We start from the raw sequence: 25,532 nt of genomic DNA, 5'->3' as shown, positions 1-25,532 counted from the left end.
ACACTACAAAATGGACACCACACCACTTTAGAAAAATAGGTAATATTTATCTCAATCAAACAAGACCAAAACAAGTTAAAATATGAATTTCCAAAAGAATAAGAGTCTTACTCCATAGAAAACAATGGAAATTATGATTTTGCACCTGGCTAGCGTAAAAAATAAAGCTGCACAGGTGAGCGTGTGTCAGAAAAGGCAGCAACGTTGTTTCTTTTCTGGCCGGGTCGGTGATGCGTCGTTTTTTCTCCTTCACAAGAGGGCGATACGTCGATTTCCGGATGGGGCACCTCAAATCCACGCAGTCTGGATGACTTTGACTCCCAGGTACGATGTGTGAAAAATCCAGTCTCACGGTGTCAAAAAAAACTTGCTGCTTGGGGTTTGCGTCGTTATCAGCAGCCGCAAGCGGTGCTGCACATCGTTTCTCCAGCCACAATGTGTCGATCTCCCAGCCGCGATGCAGGTGGAGCGCCTATTTAAGCAGCGAAGCTGGTGGCGTGTCATTTATCAGCCACGTTGCAGATAGTGCGTTAAAAATGTCACTGCATGGCGTTCTGTGCGTGGATTTTCAGATCTTGTTCTGCCAACTTCACTATTCAAGGGCCCAGGGACTGGATAGAACACCACTTGGCAGGGCAGGCGTCTCAACAGAGAGTCCAAGTGTTAGCAGAGGAAGACTTTGATACCCCTGAGACTTCAAACAGGCGGCAAGCTCAGTTCAAGCTCTTAGAGATTCTTCACAAGCAGGAATATACCACATAGTCCAGTCTTTGTCCCCTTTCACAGGCAGAAACAGCAACTGCAGGATAGCCCAACAAAGCACAGTCACAGGCAGGGGCAGCAGTCCTCCTCAGCTCTTCTCCTGGGCAGAGGTTCCTCTTGGTTCCAGAAGTGATTTTGAAAAAATCTAAAGTATGGGATTTTGTGTCCACTACTTATACCCCTTTCTGACTTTGAAGTAGGCAAACTTCAAAGGAAAGTCTGCCCCAGACACACACCAGGGGGTTAGAGACTTCATTGTAAGAGGTCAGGCACAGCCCATTCAGGTGAACGTGATCACTCCTCCCTCCACTCTAGCATAGATGGCTCATCAGGATATGCAGACACCCCAGTACCCTTTGTCTCACTGTCTAGAGGGGATTCACAAACAGCCCAACTGTCAAACTGACCCAGACAGGGAATACACGAACAGGAAGAGTCACAGATTGGTTAAAGCAAGAAAATGCCCACTTTCTAAAAGTGGCATTTTCAAACTAACAATCTAAAAACCAACTTTACTAAAAGATGTATTTTTAAATTGTGAGTTCAGAGACGCCAAACTCATAATTTCTATCTGCTCTCCAAGGGAATCTGCACCTTAAAGTTATTTAAAGGCAGCCCCTCCATGTTAACTTACGAGAGGGATAGGCCTTGCACAGTGAAAAACAAATTTAGCAGTATTTCACTGTTAGAACATGTAGAACACATCAGTACATGCCCCATCTTTAACATACACTGCACCCTGGCCATGGGGCTATCTAAGGCCTACCTTAGGGGTGTCTTACATGTATAAAAAGGGAAGATTTAAGCCTTGCAAGTGGCAGGTCTGAGACACGTTCACAGGTCTACTCATGTGGGTGGCACAATCAGTGCTGCAGGCCCACTAGTAGCATTTGATTTACAGGCCCTGGGCACCTCTAGTGCACTTTACTAGGGACTTACTAGGAAATCAAATATGCCAATCATGGAAAAACCAATCAACAATACAATTTACACAGAGAGCATAAACACCTTAGCACTGGTAAAGTGCCCAGCGTCCTAAAGCCAACAAAAACTGGTCAGAAAAAAATAGGAGGAAGGAGGCAAAAAGATTGGGGACGACCCTGAACACTTACCATTTGTATCCTTAGTTCCCGTTTGTTCATAGCATGAATGCATCACACCTCTTCCTGTGTTTGGTCCACCCTCAGTACATGGACCAAGTACTTGTGTCCATCCACTGCTCTAAAATTAGGCGCTACTTTTTTCTTTGTCTTTTGAGCACGCCACACAATTACTAGGATTTTAACTCTCTCCATTTTCTAGCATGTCCCGCCACTCCTACGGTTTAGCTTCTAGGTTTTTTGATTAATGCAGTTTTCCCTTCTGTCCTCTGGGCAGCACACCACGTCTGAGGCACTAATGCTACAGTAAACATTGCTGTATATACAGTGCTTTGTGGCACATCTGAAGTAGGTCACGTAAATGTAAAAATGTTCTTTTCCGCTCTACTGGTTTGACTAAAGCTAACTGTATGCCAGTATTACAACAGTAGAGAGGATGTGGTGTGGTGGCTCGAGCTGCCCACTTTGAAGCTGGGGAACCAGGTTCAAGTTTCGGCGGGAGGCTCAATATCCTGTGATTCTGGGAAAATCTCTCATTTTCTTATCTCCCTGGTCTGCAGACATTTGTTCCAGCGAGCGATGTGAGGCAGTCTGTGAAGCATTGATCGACTTTGCATCTTGCCATTCAGCCTTCTGACAGCGTTGGCATCTTAACTTTTCAAGTATACTAAGCTTTCTTATTGAGTTTAATGGGTGTCATTCTCTTTAAAAACATCTAAAGCAGTGCTCATGAAAGTGTCTGTATTTACCTTACAGACGTAAGCTTTCGTTCCCCCTTGAAGACTGTGCAAGTAATAGCATCCTGTATACATTCATTTTTACATATGTGACTAACACTGCGCAGTAGAGTCACACTGCACGGTTGCCCTGCACTGTGGGGTGTTGATGCACTGGGTACATACGCATGGCTAAAACAGGTTGACAACACCAGTAGCTCTCAGTATGCTGAGACCTCTTGGCTTTGCAAATGCTTGCATTTATTCCTGCTCCTAGATTTAAACTCTCAAGCAAATTGTTTTCCTCTTTGCATCAAGGAACCTTCACTTGTTTCTACAATTAGAGGCTTTACTTATTGACACCTGCTGCTTAAACTTCACCCAACCTCATTTGCATCCTTAGCTTACCATTAGGGAATTTCTCTTTAGGGGAAACTGAAGCTAATTCAATTTGCATATGGCAATCCTTACATAACCTGTTTTTCTATTTGTTATATTGGTTTGCTGTGGAATATACCAACCTAAGCTCTATAAAGTGATTAAGGATTTATGACTATATGGAATTATTTAAATTTGCAACTTTGCTAATCTGCTAATAAACCTTTATGGTGTGCAAATCTACAACTCTGCCACCCTGTGGGGGAAAATGGCCTTCACTGTCATTGATAATTTGAATTGTTGATGTTAAGTCTCAATTGGAGACAAAATGTGCTTCGTTCTCATTGATATTTTCAACTGTTGATGTTAAGCCTCAATTGGACACAAAGGTCCATCCACTCAAATGCAACATGTATTTGAATTTGGGCCAAAGATTTGGACGGTGAAAATCCTATCCACGCTGCTTCATCTTTCCTGTTTGAGCTTCCAATAGGGCCAGAGATTTTACCCCTATCAGAATCAGCAGGTAGCTTAAGGCAGGCATTCCTTCCAGTAATCCCACCATCTGTCGTGCTGAGCTTGTACCTGTTGATGATTCTTAGCCTCCCGATTTCTGTTTCCAATGGCATGAAAGGTTAGGTAAGCCCTAGGCTGAAGCAGCTCTCCACCAGAGATAGCAAGGTAAATAAAATATATTACACGTCTGGGTGAGTTTATTTCACAAAATTAAGTGGTATAAAAACTCTTATTTCACGTAGGCCTGTCAAATATAGAAACAGCTCCCAAATCACGCTATAGAGTTTACCCATTTTCATGGCCACTAGTGTTGTATGGAAATGGAGCACCACATTAAGTGGATGTATTGCTTAAAATATGCAGCAATAAAAGGAAAAGTCTGCAACACATTCTTTAGTAGTATTATTTTTATCCATTTAAGCTAGAGTCACCATTTTAACCCTTTCGCTGCCAGGCCTTTTCCCCCTCAGGTGGCAAGCCTTTTTTTGGCTATTTGGGGCAGTTTGCGCTTAGGCCCTCATAACTTTTTGTCCACATAAGCTACCCACGCCAAATTTGCGTCCTTTTTTTCCAACATCCAAGGGATTCTAGAGGTACCCAGACTTTGTGGGTTCCCCAGAAGGAGGCCAAGTAATTAGCCAAAATACAGTGAAAATAATGTTTTTTTCAAAAAAATGGGAAAAAGGGGCTGCAGAAGAAGGCTTGTGTTTTTTTTCCCTGAAAATGGCATCAACGAAGGGTTTGCAGTGCTAAAATCACCGGCTTCCCAGCTTTCAGGAACAGACAGACTTGAATCAGACAACCCAATTTTTCAACACAATTTTGACATTTTACTGGGACATACCCCATTTTTAAGATTTTTTGTGCTTTCAGCCTCCTTCCAGTCAGTGACAGAAATGGGCGTGAAACCAATGCTGGATCCCAGAAACCGAAACATTTCTGCAAAGTAGACAAAATTCTGAATTCAGCAAGGGGTAATTTGTGTATATCCTACAAGGGTTTCCTACAGAAAATAACAACTGGAAAAAATTAAATTGAAATTGAGGTGAAAAAATCTGCAATTTTTCGCTACGTTTTACTCTGTAACTTTTTCCTGCAATGTCAGATTTTTTAAAGCAATATACCGTTACTTATGCAGGACTCTTCTGGTTGCGGGGATATATAGGGCTTGTAGGTTCATCAAGAACTCTAGGTACCCAGAGCCAATAAATGACCTGCACCCTGCAGTGGGTTTTCATTCTATACCGGGTATACAGCAATTCATTTTCTGAAATATGAAGAGTAAAAAAATAGCTATCAAGAAAACCTTTGTATTTCCAAAATAGGCACAAGATAAGGTGTTGAGGAGCAGTGGTTATTTGCACATCTCTGAATTCCGGGGTGCCCATACTAGTATGTGAATTACAGGGTATTTCTCAAATAGACGTCTTTTTTACACACTCTCTTATATTTGGAAGGAAAAAATGTAGAGAAAGACAAGGGGCAATAACACTTGTTTTGCTATTCTATGTTCCCCCAAGTCTCCCGATAAAAATGATACCTCACTTGTGTGGGTAGGCCTAGCGCCCACGAAAGGAAATGGCCCAAAACACAACGTGGACACATCCCATTTTTTTTTAACAGAAAACAGAGGTGTTTTTTGCATAGTGCCTACCTGTAGATTTTGGCCCGTAGCTCAGCCGGCACCTAGGGAAACCTACCAAACCTGTGCCTTTTTGAAAACTAGAGACCTAGGGGAATCCAAGATGGGGTGACTTGTGGGGCTCTGACCAGGTTCTGTTACCCAGAATCCTTTGCAAACCTCAAAATTTGGCTAAAAAAACACATTTTCCTCACATTTCGGTGACATAAAGTTCTGGAATCTGAGAGGAGCCACAAATTTCGTTCCACCCAGCGTTCCCCCAAGTCTCCCGATAAAAATGGTACCTCACTTGTGTGGGTAGGCCTAGCGCCCGCGAAAGGAAATGGCCCAAAACACAATGTGGACACATCCCATTTTTTTTTTTACAGAAAACAGAGGTGTTTTTTGCAAAGTGTCTACCTGTAGATTTTGGCCCCTAGCTCAGCCGGCACCTAGGGAAACCTACCAAACCTGTGCATTTTTTAAAACTAGAGACCTAGCGGAATCCAAGATGGAGTGACCTGTGGGGCTTTGACCAGGTTCTGTTACCCAGAATCCTTTGCAAACCTCAAAATTTGGCTAACAAAACACATTTACCTCATATTTCGGTGACAGAAAGTTCTGGAATCTGAGAGGAGCCACTAATTTCATTCCACCCAGCGTTCCCCCAAGTCTCCCGATAAAAATGGTACCTCACTTGTGTGGGTAGGCCTAGCACCCACAAAAGGAAATGGCCCAAAACACAACGTGGACACATCCCATTTTTTTACAGAAAAAAGAGGTGTTTTTTGCAAAGTGCCTACCTGTAGATTTTGGCCCCTAGCTCAGCCGGCACCTAGGGAAACCTACCAAACCTGTGCATTTTTGAAAACTAGAGACCTAGAGAAATCCAAGATGGGGTGACTTGTGGGGCTCTGACCAGGTTCTGTTACCCAGAATCCTTTGCAAACCTCAAAATTTGGCTAAAAAAACAAATTTTCCTCACATTTCGGTGACAGAAAGTTCTGGAATCTGAGAGGAGCCACAAATTTCCTTCCACCCAGCGTTCCCCCAAGTCTCCCGATAAAAATGGTACCTCACTTGTGAGGGTAGGCCTAGCGCCCACGAAAGGAAATGGCCCAAAACACAACGTGGACACATCCCATTTTTTTTTACAGAAAACAGAGGTGTTTTTTGCAAAGTGCCTACCTGTAGATTTTGGCCCCTAGCTCAGCCGGCACCTAGGGAAACCTACCAAACCTGTGCATTTTTGAAAACTAGAGACCTAGGGGTATCCAAGATGGGGTGACCTATGGGGCTCTGACCAGGTTCTGTTACCCAGAATCCTTTGCAAACCTCAAAATTTGGCTAAAAAAACACATTTTCCTCACATTTCGGTGACAGAAAGTTCTGGAATCTGAGAGAAGCCACAAATGTCTTTCCACCCAGCATTCCCCCAAGTCTCCCCCGGGAGCGACCCTTGCCTACAAGGTCGCTCCCCTTATGTGAAATTTACGAACAAAAAAAAAAACTCCCTGGTGTCTAGTGGTTTCTGTCCCCCTTGGGGGCAGATTGGCCTCATAAAAATAGGCCAATCTGCCCCCAAGGGGGGCAGAAATGGCCTAAATATAATTTCCCCCCTATGGGGGTCGCTGCCCACCTCTAAAACAAAAAAATAAACAAAAACAAAATAAAACAAAAAAAACATTATCCTTGGTGCCTAGAGGTTTCTGCCCCTCCCTGGGGGCAGATCGGCCTAATAATAGGCCTATCGGCCCCCGCGGGGGGGGGGGGGGGGGGAAGGCCTTAAAAAAAATGCCCCCCCTGGGAGCGACCCTTGCCCAAGGGGTCACTCCCTTATGTCAGTTTCATTAAAAAAAAAAAATCCCTGGTGTCTAGTGGGCGTTTTGACATCCGGATTGCTTTCAATCCGGCTGCCAAAACGCAGAGAGAGACTTCAAAGGGAAGGAAATAACTTTCCTTCCCTTTGAAGCTTCTCTCGGCCTCCCCCACATGATCGGAAGAGAAATGGATCGTGCTGGAAGCTCAGCTCTGTGATTGTCACGTGCGCTGACGTCACAGGGGGGGTGGGGGGGTGGGTGGTCAGTGTGGAAGGGGAAGGGATTCCTCTTTCAGCCCTGGCCTGGGGGGGTGGGGGGGCGGTCCTCGGTAACCATTACGTCCATGGCGACGAAGGGGTTAATTGACATTTGTAAATTGGCTGTAAATTATGAGGCTAATGTGGGATATCCATAAAATTGTCCAGTAAATTCTGTAGTCACAAAATTACACAAATATTTGTTTATTTTCTCAACACTCTATTTATGAAAGACACAAAACAAACACTTTAATTCCAATCAGTGTCCCCTGTTACCTGTATTATAGGCAACATGTAGTATGGTCCAATATTACCATCTCAGCGTTCAGGTGACATTTCCAAACAAACCACTTCCCCATTAACCTTGTGGATTATGAGGTCATAAGAACCACAGGATGGCAACACCGGATCATATTACTCACTTACATATTCTATATGTCATAGTTATGTACCATAAATATATGTATATTTTCCAATCACGCTCTGTGTGTTTGCTTGCTTGTGTGTGTGTGCTTGTTTGTGTATAAACATGTATGATGCTTTGGAATCAGCTGTTGACTCTGAAGTCAACAGCTTGACAAGAGGTCATTTTTAGGTTGATTATGCCAGTGCTTCCGACGTGTTGTTATCTATTCTCTGGGTTTTAACCACGGCCATCACTTTCATTTGTTTGTGGGCTTGCGTTTTAAATTTCCCTTCATTTTATTTGTTAAAGGCATGCGTATCTCATACCTTTTCTTGTGTTTAGCCCTCTTCAAGAGCACTGGCCAACTGTTAACACACGCAGCGTCCCTGTTTTAGGGACGGTTTGTGGACTACTTTTAACTTTTAGCTTGACCTTCTCTTGTTCTGCAGTATTGGAGTGATTTGCATAACTACCAGTTATTTCTTATTATTACTTTTTCCAGTCACACGCATGGCGCTTACAATTTTTATACAGCTGGATCTTCATGCAAATCGCTCCAATACCGCTGCTCGAGTTCCCACTGTATAAAAATTGAAAGCGCCATGAGCACACTAAAAAACTAAATATGCAATGACAAGTAACTGGTAGTTATGCACATCACTCCATTACTGCCGATCGAGTTCTCGCTAAGGGAACTCGATTGGCAGTATTGGAGCGATGTGCAGAATTACCAGTTACTTGTTATTGTTTCTTTTGTTTTTGAGATGCACTCATGGCGCTTTCAATTTGTATACAGCGGTAACTTGATCAGCAATTTTGGAGTATTTTGCATAAAGCACCCCAATACTGCTGATCAAGTTCCTGCTGCATAAAAAATAAAAGCGCCATGAGCTCCATTAAAAACATAAAAGACACAATGACAAGTAACTTGTAGTTATGCAAATCTCTCAAATATTGCCGACTGAGTTCTGCGGGAATTTGAACAGCAGAATTGGAGCGCTTTGCATAACTACCAGCTACTTGTCATTGTTTCTTTTGTTTTTCAGCTAAGCTCATGGTGCCTATGGCTCATTCAAGTTTTACACAGCGCTATGGGCAGTATTTGAGCACATTGTATGACTGCCAGTTACTTCTCATTGTTTATTTTGTTTATAATTTGTTCTCACAGCGTCCATGGCGCTTTTTAAGTTTTACACAGCGCGATGGGCACTATTGGAGCACTTTGTATGAATACCAAGCGCCTTGAGACCCTTACGGGTGAGTAGCGCGCTTTATACATTTTTTTGATTGATTGAATACCAGTTACTTCTTATAGTTTGTTTTGCTTTTCCTCCACGCTCATGGTGCCCGGGCGCTTTCAAGTTTTACACAGCGCAATGGGCAGTATTTGAGCGATGTTCATAGCTACCAGTTTCTTGTCATTGTTTGTTTTGTTTTGTTTTTCCTTCACACTGATGGTGCTTTCAAGTTTTACACAGTGCAATGGGCAGAATTGGAGTGTTTTGCATGACTACCAGTTGCTTCACATTGTTTCTTAGTTAGCTCACGTCGCAGTTACGGACAAGACAGTGCTTCCCGTTCATGCACAGCTTACAAAATGTCAGCGCAAAGCTTCTTTAACTTTAGTTGAGCACTTACATTTTGTTAATCATTGTATAGAGCTGTGGTACCCCATCCTTCACAATTCTTGTTTCTCTGTTTCTCAATAAAAGTTCGCTTTTGTCAGCAATGATCTTGTAGACCCACTTACTCAGTGGTAATATGCTGCAGGAATGGACCAAATTATGAGGCAGAATTGACCAATTTATGTGGCAAAAAAGGTCCACCTATCAATTTACAATGCAAATAGCTCTAACTCTTGCAATTGAAAGACCTATTGCATTGTAAGTGCTTGTTGGTATTTGGGGCCAACAATAGAATGTGGGAGATGGGAAGAAGAGTAATGTGCCACCCACAGCATAGCACGTGTAATTCTTTGTTTATGCGGGTTTGCACAGTATTATAAGGGGTGGGGGGTAAGTTTGCAGCAAAATGCTAGACCTACAATACTAGAGGCAATTATTGGCAAATGAGGGTCACACACTGCACATTGGCAAAAGGTGGCACCTGGCAAAATGCTGGGAATAGCTTACTGAAACTAATTCCTAACAACATTTGTGGGGTTTCCATGGCACATGCTAAACCACTCTAAAGGCAAAATGCTGGCACACTGGTGGCAATCCTTGGCATATCAGGACAACCATTGCATAAGGTGGCAGGGCACCCACAGCAAAACACTGGCCTTGGAATTTTGGGGATAATTCTTGACACCCATCACATGATGGTACCCACACCTGGAGAGGTGCTGACCAGGCATACTGGTGGCAATTCTTCACTCATGGTGGAAGAGGCTTCCCTGGCATAATGATGCCCACCCCTGGCACTGGCATAGTGTTAGTAATATTTGGCTTAAGCTGTGCAGCTGCCAGAAAAGAAGAGTTTGGGTCTTTAGCTGATTGCTCTTTGGTCATCCTAAGCAGTATCCTTACCTCTTCCACGGCTGTAGACTTATACAGTATCCCTGAAAATCTGATGGATGGACAAACATAAAAGAGGATGGACAGCCCAAGAGAGCAGACATAGAATATTTTATCTGTGTAACATTTTTGCTCTCTCACGTCCATGATCCTGTGACTACTAACGTTAGTAGAAACCCTTTACCCTTACATACTCCAATTAGGGTACAACATGTGCGTGCATTACATGTTTCTGGAATTAGGAGCCTCTAAAATGTTAAGTCCTTCCAATGCTGTGCAGTTACGTCCTTCGTAATAAAGCTACAAGAGTAGTAGCTAAGAATCTTTTTTTTTAAACTCAGTTGAAAAGGAAATAAAAAATGAGTGCTGGTCACCCATGGAAACAAACAGCAATGTGAACTGGGAATGTTTTTATGGATGTCGCTTTGTGTGTCAAACAGTATATTCCTGTGGAACTTCATTTGCATTTTGAAAGTTTTGGTCTCCTGACTAGTAAATTATTTTCTACTCCCGTTCAGCACTGGAACTATAATTTCCCTCTTTAATTTCGATTAAAATCAACAGAGAAAGGTGAAAAAATATACATACGAATGAAAAATTGTTACGCGAGGTTGAAGAAAGTCCAGTGACTGACAGCCGCTGCGCTAAAAGGAACGGTACATGAAAACGACCAAGAAAACACTGATACTTTAAATAAACGGTACTTGGACAAACTAATCTGCATGCATCGATAATGGCTACTGGATTATAAATTAAACGGAGGACATTTGCAAATTCGGATGTGCTTTAAAACAGAGAGAAGACGTGCGTGTGCGTCCCTCGCCAATTTAGCCTAATAAAGTGGCAGGGTCACATTTCTCAAAATGAGTGAAGCAGGCGTATTTCCCCTTCATAAGTTATGCAACACTGCTGGGACAGCATTCTTTATGGTGACACCTATGAGTTGCAGTCAAGTTCAATCCTTCTCAAAGACCCTCTCGCTGTCAGTCTCCATTAGTGATAAAAAGCGAAGCCCAGTTTCTTTGAAACAGCTCCTTTGTCAGGTTTGTAGCATGCAGTATATTTGAACACCACTGAATTATTGATAAGGGAAATTGAGTTATAAACGCCTGGCTGACAACTTCACCCTCGGGTGCACAGACGTGTGTTACTGAGTTCCGACGCTATGCACAACTCACCCGACACTGATTAATATGCGTTCAGAATTACAGCACAAGGCGCTATCCCAGAAACTTGTGGTCTTATATTTACGAAATCATAATGATCTTTAGTTTCCGGGATAACAAGTAACTCACCTCAATAGTCACTTTCGTCTCGATGGCCCTACGCGCTTTCAAGAACAAATCCTCTGTTACGGAATCATACTTCGCACTTTTCGGCTATGCCAAACTCCTCGCTGACAAACCCAGCACTAAATCCGCCTGCCTCCAATAGCGTCGGGCCACAGACACGTCAAGTCCGTCAGTCTCCAGCAGTTACTCAAGCGCAGCCTCCTGCGTCTCTGACTAATAGGGACGCGCACTGTAATCTGGGCTGCACGCTTCATTTGTGTCCCTGCAACTCCACTGGGCTTATTAGTGATGCAAGATTCAGGGTGCACCCTTAAAGGGGCCATGCCGAGCCCTGCAGCGCAGAACTCTGTGAAGTAGATTGGACGAGGAAAGGGGTGCTGTCAGAAACATTACATTTAATTAGTGATTTATAAACAACCTGCAGTAATGAAATAGGGAAATGCCGCCATTGGGCTTATCTTGCACGTCATGAAATGACGTTTATTTTGCTGTTTTTAGCGTAAACCTATGGCGTCGATAGCATTAGTGAATAAGGTGAAAAGAGCCCAGGCGTGAGGGTCTCAAAGCACTACAAACCATTTTATTTTCGTGTCTTATGGCCACGACGCCTTTGCTTCACACTGGCGCACGCTGAAGTTGTTACTTACGAAGGGCTTGTGGTAAATAAACCCTGTTAGTATCCACTGCTGAATAATGTTAAAGCGAGGAGGGGCGTGGAGAGAATGGTGTGAGGGATGTGGCGCCACGGTGCAGACACTCATTGTGAAACCTACTAAATTTTCAATTAATCTTTGCCGCCGAATGCTACTCTTTTTTTACTTTTTGACACACATCAAGCTTGACAGATTCTGCTATTGTGCCAGGAATCCAAGGGACTACACTTCAAGAAATACTATGCAAGCCACCCCTTGCTGGTGGGAGCAAAGCTCAACAATAGACACAACAGTAAAGGGCTCAGAAATAAAAGGCCGAGCTATTGGCTTTGGCACTGCTTGCTGACACTGGCATGAAAATGTCGACACACATGGTCAACAATGTTGGAATAGGTTTTTAACTAAAGGAAACCCATTCCAAAATAGGCGCAATGGCACCCTCATCATGACACATGCCTCATGATGCGGACGTGTGCCATGACGTGAGCATCGGTGGATGTTAGGGTGGCCAGTGTTAATTTAATGATATAACATAGTGGGTATCCAGGTTAGAATAGCAAATTAAAATCTTATAAATAAGAAATAGGTGCACCTCACCAGAGAAAGGTAAAAAGCGACCAGGCAGCTCTTTGTACCTGCCAGACCTTCATAACAAACAAAAATAAATAAATAAGTAAAACATGTTAGCAGGATGGGGAGTGGCACAAGGCCCATAGATGCACATGGAATGAAAAGAGCATGCTCCAGAGATAAAGAGGAAAAAAGGTGGACTATTCAACAACAAACAATTATACCAATAAAAAAAGTCCCCTCAATTAGGTTGTGGACAAACACAACTCATCCAACCTGGACACTGTAAGACCAAAATGCTCATGAGTGGGACAAACACAGGAATAAGGAGGAAACCACTAAATCAAGAGCAGATAACTGAGGTAGACAACAAAGCCATCCAATCATAAGCAAGGGGATGGCCCAAAGCCCACTGTAAGTGTATGCGATGTACTGGAAACCAGAGGTCTGCCTTCAGACAGCTAAAAGCTGTCTAGTTAAGACCTACAAATGGTCTTGGAAATGGAACCTACAAAAAGAGCTCAACATACAGTCCCTTTCAAAATGCTCTCGGCAAGTGTCTTAAACAACGCTCAACCTTATTATTGCTTTTTGAGTGCAGAAAGGTAGTTTTTTCATAGTTTGTCATGTACTGCATAAAGTAATGAGAATTATCAATTTAAGGTCATTTTTTTTCAGGATGGGATAATCAATAACCTTATTACATAAAAAGTTTTTCCATATATAACTGTAGTTTTACTTTCTCTTGAGATCACTTGGACCTCCTCTGAACCACTACCCACTGGGTTGTTGTTGCATGGGTGGCAGTGCAAACGGATATTTATTCTGTAATGGCATTGCCCTAGTTGTTCTCTGTGAAAGGCTGGGTTGTCTCCCATCAGGGGTTCATTGGGGTCAGCGTGTGCACAGCTGTAGCATGCACTTTATTTCAGACCCTCACCTTGACTCAACACGTTAATCAATGGTACCTATCTGCCCAAACGTCATAAGGTTAGCAAATTTCTCTACAAAAAACGTAGGTACTATTAATGCCAATCTCTAATTCTAAATCATGGAGGCCGCACAATGGCAAGACTCCAACTCTGCCCCATAACTTGGTCAGCAAGTTCTGATTTTCTCGTACTAATGGTGATTCTGCCCAGATACACCCGATATAAAGCATGGAAAGCATTCGACTGAGAAAGGAAGGAAAGGGTCTTTCCTCTACAACATAACTCATTATTTAGTAAGCAAAAGAGGAGGCATGGCCAAAAAAAGTGAAAAATAGGTGGACAGGCAGTCAGACCTCAAAACTGTAGTGTCCCTTACTTAGTGCTGATCATATCTAATCCCAGAAGAAAGAGGTATGTGCAATAAATAGGTTGTTGTTAAAATTGAATAGGGCCTAAATTTCCTCAATAACTTGAAGATTTTTTCATTATTAGTGGCCAAATGGTCAAGACGACTAATTTTTGTCACAAAGGTTAATGCCAAGTCAGTACTAGTCAAACATATATCTCGGCTTCATCATAGGGTAATTCAATATAAGCACAACACGTTTCCAGTGACAATGAGCATGATAACCCAGCAGTTTATGTCAGGGTCATGTAGTGCATTAGAGCTGCACGACATTTTATGCAGGAAATACTATCATCATAAGGTCAGGCTAAGACCATGGTATGGTAGTTCTAGGCAAATGCATTTCTGCATATCCTTAACAGACAGAATCCCACATGGCACTGGAGTAAATATCACATGGTCCTTGTATGCTCTTTCTAAGGGAGTATCATAACACTCCACACGTCAATGGGTGGGCCCAAGACCTATTGCGTTTAGTCTGGGTTATTGCTGACAGTAATCCCCACCGTGTGTTATGGTAACTCATCAATGTCGATGGCACTACCGTATGGGCCTGGAAAAAAGCAAACACTGACCAGACCAGACAAAGAAGGATGGTTTGAAGTTCTTCTCCGAATGTGGGTGGTAATGTCCTCCAAAAGGATTGTCACCTAAGCAGCAAGGTGTTCCCATTATTGTCCAGCAGTGAGGTGTACAGGTCACTTAAAACATATGTTTCATTCAGTCAGTTAATAAAAGTAGTTTATTTCGAATAAAACCTGAACACCGATATTAAAACAACAAACAAAATAATAAAGAGTAGCAGCAAAAAATGACAAAAGGTAAAAATAGTATTTAGTCCCCCACTTGAGTTCTAACCTTTAAAGCTGATATACAAATCCAGAAATGGACTTGTAATTGGGGAAGAATTCAATAACAATTAACAACGGAGAGCAAACCTTCAACTACGATATTTCAGGGTAAACAAAGAATGAAGTACCTTCTCCTAGGATCATGATAGAAGTGAAAGAAAAAGAAGCAATATAAGCCTGCTTTAAAAACAGATAAAATCTAAATATATATAATATATAGTTGAGTGTTCTTCAGATTGACAGGTAGAAACAATAAGAAATCCGGCAGAAGGCCAAAACTAACTCGGACCACCAATTTCCTCTCGCTTAGATTATGAACTCAGCTCAAATGTTGCTCCAGACAGTGATAAGATCTTTATTATAATTAGGCCTCCACAGATGGCATGAACAGTTCAAAGGTCTCTCGATTTTGCATGTGGACAGAATTAAATAGAGACAATACTATTCCTTATGTGAGGACAAACATGCAAGGGCAATTGAAAATATGGGTATATTCTATTGTCTCCAACATATGTTTAAATTATTCCCCAAAAATATCTTTGGGGAGCATAAGGCAAAATGTCTGCTGAGATTGCTCTAGCTTGCATTGGAATAGGTCCACACAGAGATTCACAATAAAAGGAGCACATTTCCACATCTAGCTCCTCGAGAACATATGTTGCACTTAGCTACAACTGTCTCGAGATCCAACAAAGTATTATATTCTCTTTAATTTGAAGATTTTTTTTTTCTTGAAAAGCCCCAAGACCCTGATCGATGCAGAGTCCAATTTTTGCCTGGCACATTGTAACCATTTTGGTGCGCTTAACCAATTGGTTCCACCATGCGCACAGATGCTTGTGTGCAGAGGATGGAACAATTCCGTCCTCATCACATGAGCACCAAATACCTCTGCTGTTTACAGCAGAGGGATTTGGTTTTTGTAGGCACAGCCTCAGGAGCTGGGAAAGAACTTTCCCAGCTCCTGAGGCTGTTTTTGGTTTTCAGTGAAATGACTAGCAGTGCACATGGCACGCAGATGTAACTTCACTGAAAACGAAAATTAAATGAGCCAATCGGCTCACTGCTAGGTGCTCAGGGGGCTATCTTAGCCCCCTGAGCACCTCGAGAGACAGGAGAGGTATCACTGGAAAGTGGAGAATGCCCCCTTTCCAATGGTACCCTTCCCTAGTAGATCCCTGCTTAGGGTTCGCAGCAAGAAGGCAATCCCCAAGCAGGGATCCACTCAACTAGGCACCAAGGAAGGGGGGGAGCGGACCCTGGGCAAAGGCCTTTGCTCTCCCCATATTATTTTGGCCAATTGTCTTAAGCCCCCAGGAATCACGGGTTGAATTTTTTTTTTTAAACTTATAGGGGCATGCCAATGCCCTCAACCCTCCCCAGACACAGTCTTTCTGCACCCACTGGGGGCCAGATCGGGGTAATTACCCCCGATCTGCTCCCTAGGGAGAGCAGAAAGCCTACTATACACCTGGATATTTTTTTTTTTATGATAGAGGGGTGAGGGCTGCCCACAATGGGAATGCCAATGACCCCACCCCCCCAAACACACATAGGACCAGCATTACTGCCCTCAATCTGCTCCCCAGGAGGGGCAGAAAGCCCGTTAGACACCAGGGATTTGTTTTTTTTAAATAAAAGAGGGGTAGGGGGCTGCCCACAATGGGCATGCCAATGCCCCCCCAGATTCAAATGGGAATAGTCTTTCTCCATTTCACCCCAATGACTAGCAAGAAGATATTTGATTTTGTTGGGTGTTGTTTTTCCAAATTAGGCCAGGATAATCTGGCTAACTCCCAGTATTAACCCACTTGCAATGGTGAACAGCTGCACCTTTTGGGCTTGGGTAGGGTGTCACCTTGAAAAACCTACCAGGCCCAGACAATTCTGAAAGCTAGACATCTGAGCGGAGTACAGGGTGGTGTGCTTCGCACCCATCCGAATCCATTTTCTTACCCACAATGCCCTGCAAACCTCAAAATGTGACTAAAATCACACATTTTCCTTGCATTTCTGTTACATATTCTTCTGAAAATAAAAATAAACCACAAGATTCCTACCACCCATCGTTCCCCTCGGTCTCCCGAAAAAAAGAATACCTCACTTGTGTGGGTGCCCAAAGCAGAGTCAGCATAAAAACGTATTTTAAAAAACTGCCCTTTTGGACCTGCTTTCGTTCCCCCTCAAACTATACACTATTTGGGCCCTTCTCTATCACAGGCACATGGCCCACCAACACAAGTGAGGTATCATTTTTATTGGGAGACCAAGGGGAACAATGAGTGGTAGGAAATTTATAGGTTTGCTAGATTTCCCTAGATTCCAGCTGAGGTTGGGCCCAAAAATCACAGCTACTCACTTTGCAAAAAAACAGGTCAGTTTTGCATGGAAAACGTTGATGTATCCATGTTGCGCTTTGGGCCGTTCCCTGTTGCAGGCATCAGGCCTACCCATACAAGCGAGGTACCATTTTTATTGGGAGACATAAGGAAACAAAGAATAGTAGAACAAGTGTTATTACTAATTGTATTTCTCTGCATTTGCACCTTCCAAATGTTAGACAATGTGTAAGAAAAAAGAAATTTGGAGAAATACCCTCTGATTTACATGTTATTATGGACACCCACAAATTCATCAAATAAATTCATCATATCACCCCCTGGTTCGGAACTCCAAATCTTGTGCTCATTTGAGAAATACATTGGTTTCCTTTATACCTACTTTTCACTAATTATATTTTGCCATATGAATTGCTGTATACCTGGGACACAATGAAAAACCAATGCGAGGTGCAGCTCAGTTATTGGCTCTGTGTACCTCAGGCTCTTGGTCAACCTACAAGCCCTACATATCCCTGCAACCAGAAGGGTCCAGCAAACGTAACAGTAGATTGATTTTGAAAACTGCCATAGTCAGAAAAAGTTACACACAAAAATGCAGACACAAATGGCTGTTTTTTTTAAAACTCAATTTCAATATTTTTAATTTCAACTGTTACTTTCTATAGGAAAACCTTGAAGGATCTACACAAATGACCCCTTGCTGAATGAAAAATGTTGTTTACTCTTTAGAAATGTATAGCTTTTCGGGATCCACCATTGGTTTCACACCCTTTTCTGCCACTAACTGGAAGGAGGATGAAATCACAAAAAATAGGAAGAAAGGAACATGTCCCAGTAAAATGCCAAAACTGTGTTGAAAATTTTGTTTTTTCTGATTCAAGACTCAAATCAAAATTTAGCTATAATTTGCCCATTTCACAATCCCCTCCAGGAGAATCCACAAACCCTGGGCACCTTTAGAACTCCCAGGATGTTAAAAAAAAAAGGACATAAATTTGGAGTGGATCTTACGTGAACAAAAAGGTATGGGGGCCTAATTGTGAACTACCTCAAGTAGCCGAAAAAGGCTCAGCACAGGGGGTAAAAAGGCCTAGCAACAAAAAGTTAAGGATATTTGAAATGTGTGTTCCACCCCCACTACTACTTGTAAAACTTAGAATCCAACAGTTTACTTTGGAGGGAGCACTAGACGTATTTGATAATGATTCCCAATATAATTTGCCATAATACATGACACCCAAAAAAAAGAAGAAAAGTACCCTTTCCACTGTTGTGCCATTAACAAGTATATTACTCATTTTAACACATGTTGGGCCTAGGGACACTATCTTTGATTTTGCTATATGAGTTTCAGTCCAAAACCCCCAATAAACACTACATATTACAAAAGTAAGTATTCCAGACCAATCACCGTCCTCAAGATAAAACCTGTCATCATCCACATAAAGTAAAAAAAGAGAGAAGTTTGATTTGCATAAAAAGAACAATTAGAGCAGTGACAGTGGACAGCTATTGGCATTACTTTTATCCTCAGCGAATGCTACAAGAAGTTGATACTCAGCTCCCCATATTTCTTAAGATCCCCAAGTTGCCTAAATGAACACGACATAAGGTCCCACATATACTCAAGTACAGATTTAAGCAACTTCAAGAACCAATCCAATTCTGTCTGTTCCATCCCCAGATGTATATAAGGGAATCCACAAAGTTAGGATTCTTCTTAGAAACTGGTATCGTCAACAGATGGAAAAAGGCTGGACTTTCCAGATTTAGTAACTTTATGTTGGCAGGGGAAGTGACATCTTGGGAACAGTTGACTGCTAGCAATTCTGCTATAACTCCTGAACTAGCATTTTCTTATTTACAAATGTGTCATTATATGGGCTGCAACCAGGAAGAAACAAATTCTTTTGTGGAAGGATCTAGTAAAACTCACTTTGTTAGAAGCCTCAGTGGCATGGGGAATTGGTATCGCCTGCTTTATCAGCAATGCGGGACAAGACAGTTCCCACAGCACTGGCCAAAATTTCATCCTCAGCAGGCTGCATGGTAGACCAGCACTCCTGGAGCCATTATAATTTAATGGCCCACAAGGCTATTTGTGGAACCAATTTTAAAAGAATGGCCTTTTGCTCCAAATGGCAGTTATATAACATCCCCTGTCGTTTGCAGAAAATGAACCCCTCTATTTCAGCAGCATGCTTTAGGTGCTGCCATTATCAGAGGGACTGACTCCATGTATGTTTCACCTGTCCAGTCCTGACTGATTTCTGGAGTAAAATATTTTAATCAATTAGCAAGCACTGCCAGCTCTCTATAACCCCAACCCCTTGGAGGCGTTGTCAGGTCTGTCTAGGCAAATCTCTGTGAGGCAGTAACAGTCGCTATATATTGCCTCTTTGGTCGCACGGTCGCTATTACTACAAAAGTGGAGCTCTCCTGGAGCCTCCAGCTTCAAATCTTGAGTGAATAAGATACAACGGGTCGAACAACGAGAGGAATTATATGTTTTAAGAATTGGGGCCCTTAGAAAATGCAGTGGGATCTGGGGCAATGTGACTGAGTAATGTAATGCCGAGCTATACTTATAGAAGGTATAACATGCAGTGCCATGATATTTTGGTGCTGTTTTTTGTTGTTTACGCTCTATCCTTTCTAATGGTAAATTGTATAAGAACGGAACTGTTTTTAAAAGTTTTTTTGTATTGCTATTTATGATGCTATATGTCAATTAATTTGTCTACATGATCGCAAAATAAAATATAAAAAAAGGAACATCAGACAGAACCCGTACTAATTTCTTTACAAAGCCCTTGATATATTAAGAGTCAAGAACTGGCAATGCCAATAGGTCTGCCTTATAAATTAAGGTTTTCTGTGTGTTATTGATGGGATTAGACACTCTGTAAATCATAATAAATGACACTGTCCCTCATCTTTTCACTCAAACATTCATTCATCGACTTATCCTTTAATTCGCCCTCAAACATCTGCAATAAAACACAAAAAAATCAGCAATGTGGAAAATAAATGAAAAGAAAGAATACAACTAGAAAAAAAGAAAACATAGATGACGTATGCTTGCAATAACAAAACTAAACATAGCAGTGGGTGTACGTCTTGCAGAAGTACTTTAAATACTGTAAATAATCTATACTTGTTTTAAAGTTTCAGCATGGCCATCAACCACCACATTTCGAATCAATATGTTGACCATCTTTGAATGGTAAATCAAAATCCTTACACTAAGGGAAACAGCATTTCATAATGGTCTTCTAGTTTAGAGGAATTGCCACATAGAATGCAGCGCACTGCGGATGAAATGAGCAGCAAGCAAAAGACTTGTTAGCATTGCGAGCTGTGGTATCCTCCAAAGAAACATTAAAATGACAAGAGGAAAGACACAGGAAATTAAGGGAATCAACTAAAGGACTGACCAACTAGCCTTAAAACTGAAGCACATTCACTTCCAGGTTGATGTGCACAAGTGATCAGAAAATGTAGTCATTCCAGAGCATGTGAGCCAATGACCAATGACTGATGTGGACTGAACCATTATCCCAGGCAGTCTGCCTTCATGGATGGAAGAAGACCATAGATGACACTTTGATAGATCACTGGCAGAACAGAGATGACCCAAATGCCCTTTATGTATCAACATGGACCTATATGGGTGTGTGTATTATTTAAATAATTTTGTGATTACAAGACCCTGGCATATAGTTGATAAGGGATTCTAGCAAGAATCATTACAGTGCAAATCTTTTATCCCAGGGTTTGTATGAGGCAATTATCACCAACAAAATCCTTCCCTACAAAGGTAATCTATGCCACTTCATGTAAAAAAATAATAATCTGTAAACTTTAATAAAGAGAAATAACAATCTAGCCTTAAATGACTGTTGATTTTAACATGTCAGAATGCAAGGCCTACTTTTCTTTTATTATAACTTTTTATAATAAACGGATCAGACCTGTGTATCAGAAATATTTTTCCTACTGAACCAGTAAGACCTCTAGTGGTTATCACAGGCTTGTCACCATACAAACTGAGACTTCCTGCAATGAGCTTAAGCTTTCCCACAAGGCAACCATCAGGCATGCAGTCATAAACTTACAGTATACAACATTACAGATGGCAAAGGAAAATACTATCTTTCCTAAGAGGGCCCGAAAAAGGATTCTGAAGGAGCTGAACCCAGGATTTGAAAGAGGGAGTAACCAGTGCCAAAACCCTTTCCTACTATATTAATCTGTGAGATTCCAAATAACAAAATACTTATTGGTATGGTTTAATGTAGAGTAATAGCCAGGAGCCTACTAACTAACATATACTTTTCACAATCAATATGGTAGGCTTGCTGACTTTATCATAGCTTTTCATTAGAAACAAACTGCCTATAACCTTTATCGTTGAATTGTCACCATAACTTCCAGACCTACTCTGTGATCCAAAGCCTTCCCATAAGGCACCCATTGGGTATATCATAATACATTACAAATATATACAAAATACAATTGAGAAAACAATATAACATCCTTAGTAATAGAGCATAATAATGATTACAATAGTGCAAACCGCATATCCCCATATAAGGCTTACTTGGGTAGGTCATCAACACCTAAACTCTTGTCTACTTTGCGTCATGATCACGGATAGGTTCAAACTGGGAAACAGAGGTGGGCTCCCAGGCTGCATTAAAATGAAATGAAATCTTAGTAAAAAAAAAAAGAATCCTCAACATAACTTGATTTGCAGCAATGCATCATTCAAAATGGCAGTCGCTGTGGGCCAGAAAGCTACAAAGTTGAAGTAAAACAAAATAATGCAAGACTTGGAAATCTCATCTCACAAGATTTTGTGGTGGTGGCCATCTTGAATCTTCATAAAAGGTTCAAGCAAAGAGAAAGAAATATCTTCCCAAACTTTCTGCTAAACTATCAGAACCACTGGACAATTTGGAGTTATGCTTTGTACATCATGTTGCCTTCAATACCTGTTTCCCTGGTCACTATTACTAGTCTTGGTGATCTGGTAGGGGAGTGTATATTCACCCATGACTGTCTTCTGGTCTGTAATGATTGTGTGCTAGAATTTGCAAGTGGACTCTGTGCACCCTATGGAATAAACATTGCTGAACTGGGAGTCATTTTACATAAGAGTCAAGCTCACCAAAGGCTGAACTTTCTTCAGATTCATTTTGTGAATTTACTGGGTTGTGAGTGCTGTAACCTATCTCTTATGGCACAGATAATTCATTTATTGTTCTTAAGTGTTAGAAGCTGGGTGAGTTCTTTCTAACACATTTTCATTATTTTGTCTACAGAGGGTGTCAGTATCAGAAGTAATCACTGTCATATCTTGCTTTATAAGTACATTCTTGTGACATTTATCGAGAGAAGCTGAAAAAGAGATGTTGGTAAACCAGGCATTAATCTGTTTTATACAAAGTAAAATTGGAATTTAGCTTAAGGTGGTATTCAAAGAATCGTTCCCCAAACCATTACCTAATAAGGTAATCTGTGTGATTCCATACTATAAAAATCCTGGTTGTTGGTTTTAATTCAGAGTAATAACACTCCACCTTTAAATGCCGGTTTGATCACCATCTGCTTTCACAATCTATATGTCAAGCCTACTGCCTTTATCACACAACTTTTCATTTTAAACAATCAGGCCTATAGCATTTATCATTGTCTTTTTACTATAATCAACTCAAGCCTACTTGAGACAGCAAACAGTCATAAAAGTATAAATGTATACAAAATTACAGTTGGTCCCAATAAGCATTATTGCACTGCATATCTCTATCACCACGGTTTGTTCAGGAGGATCACCAAAATCAAACTTCTATGGTAATCTGTGAGATCCATGTAACAAAATACCTGTCAACAAGCTTTAGCACAGTGAAAGAACAATTGTCCTTAAAAGCCTCTTGTCTTAAAGACATGCTTTAAGACATGCTTTCCACAATATGTAGGGCAGGACTCCTGGTTTTCTCATAACAGTTCTTAATGGATGACTTTTCACAACGAGCCAATACAGCCTATACAATTTACCTTTGACTTTGCATGCCTATTCAAGAGCACTTAAACTGGCAACCAACCATGATGCACACAGTTATAAAATTACAAATATGTAAGACATACCGCTTGAAAAACAACATACAACCCCTCTCAACAGGTCCTAAGAAGAATCATCATAGTGAAAACTCCCAGGGGTTTGACAAAGCTAGTGGCCAATGCCAAAACTCTTGCCGACTACAGTAAGCTGTGAGATTACACCTAACAAAATACCTGTCTGAAGTACAATGTAACAACCACCAACTTTTAAAGGCTTACTAGTTTTAAGAAATGCTTTTCACAACAAATAAGATGGGTCAACTGCCTTTGCCAAAACATTTCATAATAAGCAGACCAGACCTGTAGTATCAGAAATAACGTTTTCAAGTTCATCAACCAGACCTATAGGTTGTCACTAAAGCCACTTCAGTCAAACAGTTCTGAATGTAAGGTTTTGCACAAGGAAGCGGTTGTAGATTATTGTGCATGTACATTTGTTTGCATTATTATTAACTGGCAGATTGCGTTTTTACACTCAATTACACATGTACACACTGAGCTAGTACTGTTTTCTTTAAAATTAATTTTCTATAATATGAAAAAGTGTGTTTTCCTGATCCTTGTCAACTAGGCCTCAATTGGGTATTAGCATCCATATTTTTCAAAGTGGATGTCCTCTCTCTCCCACCAGCACATTTTAAAGTTTGTTATTTTTGCAGCTCCAAGTCAAGCAAAACCATTATTTGTTTATTTCCATTGTCACAGACAATGGATCTATGGGTCACAAAACTAATATTACTTCAAGGTCCTTCCACTAGCTCACTGTAGCCTATTCAGTCATGATAACTTGCTGTTGTTCATTTCTCTAGTTTGTTCCGGATGGCATAAGCATAGGGTGGGCAGAATCAAAATGTATGTATTGAGATGGTGTGTAGATGCTAGGGCAACATGAGTTTTAATAAGACTTGTGCTCTGATTTGCTAAGAATGTAACATATTTGATCATATCACAATCTCCAATTTTAGTAATATCACATGTGAAAATAATGCATAAAGACCCTTGATTTTGGGGGCGAAGCAGATATCTTTCCTGTTCTACTAGAGTTGCTGTCCTTTTCTCTCCTGATTTTGCTGCCCAGTTGGTATTTAGAATATTTTGATTTTGCACTTTTCTGTAAACTCTATTTGAGGAAAGCCATCAATGCATTGACTCTGTATCGCATTATATTTGAATTTCTGTAATAAACCCGTTAAACTATTCCACTGATCTAGAACTTAGTTATTGAGTGGGTCCTTTACCTAAATTGACTGTTTTCTGATAATTTGATGAGTTGGGAGTGGCCTCCTCGCTGACAGATTGCCTCATGAAACTGAGGTTTAACTCCGTATCAGCTTCATCAAATTGTGGCCGTTCTGTTGAGATAAGGTTTTAGGGTGTAGAAAATTGCGGGGTACTCACATCTACACAACAATTGAACACAGAGTCATAAATTTAGAAAGGTATGCAATATTCAAGTTGACTATGGAAAATACTGCCCATCCTTAGAGCGTTTACTAAGGATTCTCAAAGAGCAAACCGTCTGCATTCTCTGTTCAGCAAATGTGGTAACCAACACCAAACCACAAACCCTCTCCTACTATGGTAATTTGTGAGATTCTATCTAACAAAGTACCTATCTGTAAGCTTCAAGGGAGAATAATAACATTTCACCTAAAAATCCAATAAGATTAGTGAAAACATGGGCATCCATTACTACTCGCAAACTCAAAATTCCACTTTGATATCCAAAGTTAATTATGGAAGGGCGAAGTTGTGGGACTACAATATATTCCTCATGATGGTCATCCTCTCATCTGTGCTAGTGCTGGGGAAAAACAAACACCACAAATTATATAGTTACCTAAGATACTTTAAGAGCATTACACTGCCATTTGTGGGCCCCTGACATTTCAAGATCAGGCAGACATAGTGCAGCTGACTCAAGCAGCTGGATAAAGAAATAAAGTATTCACATCTGTGTGGAGGGGAAGCACTTTCTTCTTGGAAGTACACAATTTATTTCCAACCAAAGCATGTACTCCTGGCTTTCAACATGCGGGTGGAGACAAAACCCCTCTCTGTAGTACTCTTAAAAGATTTTTTAGGTTGATCACATTACATCAGGTGACAGCTGTGCTGTCAAGCCAGACCTAAAAAGGAAGGATACTAAAATACATTCTTGACGGGTACTGATTGGCTTAAAGGTCTTGTGCCATAGCATACTAATGAGCTAATGAAGTATTTAAATCAGTGACACCAATTCAACGTCACCACTTATGTTCATCATAAAGA

General features: G+C 41.2%; 1 protein-coding gene across 8 annotated transcripts in view; it reads right to left on the bottom strand.

Moving 5' to 3' along the window:
* PPFIBP2 (PPFIA binding protein 2) overlaps window positions 1-25,532 on the bottom strand; it is a 1,142,047-nt gene that overhangs the window by 909,255 nt on the left and 207,260 nt on the right. For 3 of the 8 annotated variants that reach the window (XM_069223544.1, XM_069223552.1, XM_069223547.1), the window contains exon 1: window positions 11,388-11,622. The exons of 2 other annotated variants lie outside the window; for them this stretch is intronic. The gene's annotated coding sequence lies outside the window, so the exon portion shown is untranslated. Of the gene's footprint in view, window positions 1-11,387; window positions 11,643-25,532 lie in introns of those variants that run through there. 3 more of the 8 variants (XM_069223546.1, XM_069223548.1, XM_069223550.1) reach the window with 2 other exon arrangements.

The sequence above is a fragment of the Pleurodeles waltl genome, chromosome 3_1 (genome assembly GCF_031143425.1).
Source record: "Pleurodeles waltl isolate 20211129_DDA chromosome 3_1, aPleWal1.hap1.20221129, whole genome shotgun sequence".
Taxonomy (NCBI): Eukaryota; Metazoa; Chordata; class Amphibia; order Caudata; family Salamandridae; genus Pleurodeles; species Pleurodeles waltl.
Note: the sequence above shows the minus strand (reverse complement) of the source record. Positions and strands in the feature narration are given on the sequence as shown.